This window comes from Pristis pectinata, chromosome 5 (genome assembly GCF_009764475.1).
Source record: "Pristis pectinata isolate sPriPec2 chromosome 5, sPriPec2.1.pri, whole genome shotgun sequence".
NCBI classification, from domain to species: domain Eukaryota; kingdom Metazoa; phylum Chordata; class Chondrichthyes; order Rhinopristiformes; family Pristidae; genus Pristis; species Pristis pectinata.
The window spans coordinates 13,333,410-13,336,814 of record NC_067409.1 but is presented as its reverse complement, the minus strand read 5'-3'; positions in this window follow the sequence as shown (position 1 = coordinate 13,336,814).

The window sequence follows — 3,405 nt, the reverse complement described above, 5'->3', positions numbered from 1 at the left end:
AAATGGATTTTTAAAAATTGATCTGGAGACATGAATTCAAATCACACAGTGGCAGCTGGGAACTTTAGATGTTTCCTCTCGCTGCCTTGGCGAAGCAGCCAGCATAATCAAAGACCTCACCCAGCCGGGTCATTCTCTCTTCTCTCCTCTTCCATCAGGTAGAAGATACAGGAGCCTGAGGGCACGTACCACCAGGCTTAAGGACAGCTTCTACCCCACTATGATAAGACTATTGAACGGTTCCCTTATATGATGAGATGGACTATGACCTCACGATCTACCTTGTTGTGTTCTTGCACCCTATTGCACTGCACTTTCTCTGTAGCTGTGACACTTTACTCTGTACTGTTATTGTTCTTACCTGTACTACCTCAATGCACTCTGTACGAACTCAATGTAACTGCACAGTGTAATGAACTGACCTGTACGATCGGTATGCAAGACAAGTTTTTCACTGTACTTCAGTACAAGTGACAATAATAAACCAATACCAATACCATATTGGTTTATTGTTGTCACATGCATGAAGATGCAGTGAAAACCTTTTGTTTTGCATGCCACCTGGACAGATCATGCCGTACATAATTACACCAAGGTAGTTAAAAGGAAAACAGAATGCAGAATATAGTTTTACAGTTACAGAGAAAGTGCAGTGCAGGTCAACAAATAAGGTGCAAGGGCCACAATGAGGTAGAATGGGAGATCAAGAGTTCAGTTAAAAGGCTAGTATCATTAATGGTTGAATGGTGGAGCAGGTACAAGGGCCTAAATAGCCTATTCCTGCTCCTATCAGGCTACCCTGTCATAGGAAGATGTCATCAAACTGGAAAGAGTTCAAAGCAGGTTTATGAGAATGTTGCCAGAACTCGAGTGCCTGAATGATAGGGAGAGGTTGCGCAGGCAAGGATTTTATTCCTTGGAGCGTGGGAGACTGAGGGGTGATTGTATAAAGGTGTATAAAATCATGAGGGCCATAGACAGGGTGAATGCACACAGTATTTTTCCCAAGAAAATGGAACCAAAAACTAGAGGGCATCAGAGGGGAAAGATTCAAAAGGACTCTGAGGGGCAACTTATTCATGCAGAGGGTGGTACATATATGGAACAAGCTGCCAGAGGAAGTGGTTGAGGCAAGTTTGAAGGGATATGGGCCAAACGCAGGCAAATGGGATTAGTTTAGATGGGCATCTTGGTTGGCATGGACCAGTTGGGCCAAAGGGACTGTTTCCGTGCTACATGACTCTATGGCTTTATTTGTTATGTTCTTACCAAGTATCAAGTCTGCCCTGAATGTAGTTGGAAAGAGGTATTAATAAACTCAGGCAATCCCTCTCTAACCTGAATTTAAAGATGGTGGTAAGCCATCTTTGTGGACAAGGGGAGTGCATGTGATGAAAGTGTCTCACAACGTTGCTGGGAAGTGCCAGGATTTAGGCCCACTGACAATGGAGAAACAGCAATGCATTTTCAAGTTATAACGGTGTGAAAGATTCAGGTGATGGTGTTCTTAATGTCTGCTGCCCCTTGTCTTAGTGGCAGAGGTTGTGTGTGTGACAGGCAAGCAATTTGTGGATGGTACACACTACATCCGCAGTGCATTACTGGTTAGGGAAATGAATGTTTAGAACTGTGGATTGGGTGTTTTATCCTGTAGGTAAGAACTTCCTGAGAGTTGGAGGACAGATTAGATTTTTGTGGTTCTTCTTTTGCCAGAGTATCAGCCCTGGCTGTTGGTGAGTTCAGACTCCCCGCATTAACCAAAAGGTGGAAACTAAACTGATTCTAGACTGGAGTAGATTGCAATATACAGCAAGCAAGTATCCTTATAGATAATGCAAGATTCCTGTGATCTTCTGGACCGGCTATAAAGGGATAGAGAGAAATCCTCCCAATTATATCACTTCCCCCTTGATGATTCTGCATTTCCCTGTTATTTTACACCTCCCAGTGCATTTGATGGCCAGGGTTGGAATGAGGAGGGCAAGGTTGGGTGCAGAGGGGTGAGAAATAGGAAATGGGTGTTCATGAAGGTTTCCGTGCTGGATGGACCTGGGGCCATTAGCAGATGTTTGGATGTCATTTCGAATGTGAAACTGCAGCTTACAGTCACAACAGAGTAAAATACAAAAAGAAACAGTAAATTAATCTGAGGGGAAAGGAAAACCAGATCCGGAAATGTACTGGAGTCACAAATTTAGGTCAAAGCTTGACGACAGCAGGGTGATTAGAAAACCCAAAGGTGTGTAGCAATGGAGCAATCATGTGCATTAATTAATGGACAAAATCACAAGACAAGATATTTGCTGTAGTGCCTTCACTTGACACATTACAGCTTGCTGGAATCTAAAGTGAGATCACAGCATTTAGAATTTGGAATAACAACACAGCTGTGTTTTGCTTCATTTTGTTCTAAAAATGAGTTTCACTAAGTATGATGTTTCCTTATCTGTGGTGAGCATTGCTGCTGATTATTTGCGAAAGCAAACTTTCCATTTTTCAATTTGGAGAAGTGTGAAGTAACGCATTTAAGGTGGTGCAGCAAGGCAAGGAAATACTCAATAAGTGTGAGGAACCAAGATGTATGGAGGAATCGCAATCAGAATCAGGTTCAATATCACTGACACGTTGTGAAATTTTGCGGCAGCAGTACAGTGCAAGACATAAAGACATAAAAATTACCAGAAGTTACAAAAATAAATAAATAGTGCAAAAGAGGAATAACGAGGTAGTGTTCATGGGTTCATAGACTGTTCAGAAATCTGATGGCGGAGGGGAAGCAGCTGTTCCTCAAACACTGAGGGTGGGTTTTCAGTACCTTCTCCCCAATGGTAGTAACGTGAAGAGGGCACATCCCCAGTGGTGAGGGTCCTTAATGAAGGATGCCACTTTCTTGAGGTAATGCCTCTTGAAGATGTCCTCGATGGTGGGAGGGGGGCGGTGCTTGTGCCCATGATGACGCTGGCTGAGTCTACAACCCTCTACAGCCTCTTTCAATCCTGCACATTGGAGCGTCCATACCAGGTGGTGATGCAACCAGTCAGGATGCTCTCCACCGTACATCTGTAGAAATTTGCAAGAGTCTTTGGTGACGTACCAAATCTCCTCAAACTCCTAATGAAGTAGAAGAACAGAGGGACCTTGCAGTGTGTGTCCACAGATCCATTAACGTAGCAGGACAGGTCAATAAATTAGTTAAAAAAAGCATACAGGATATTTACTGTATTACTGAAACATAGAACAGGAAGGATATGCCAGAACTCCTTACTGACCTAATTAGTATACCTAGGGGGATAAACACGGTTTTCTTGATTGTGAGTGTCCCAAAGAATGTCAGAGAGTCATAGTCATAGAGTTATACAAAATGGAAAGAGGCCCTTCGGCCCAACTCATCTCTGCTGACCAAGG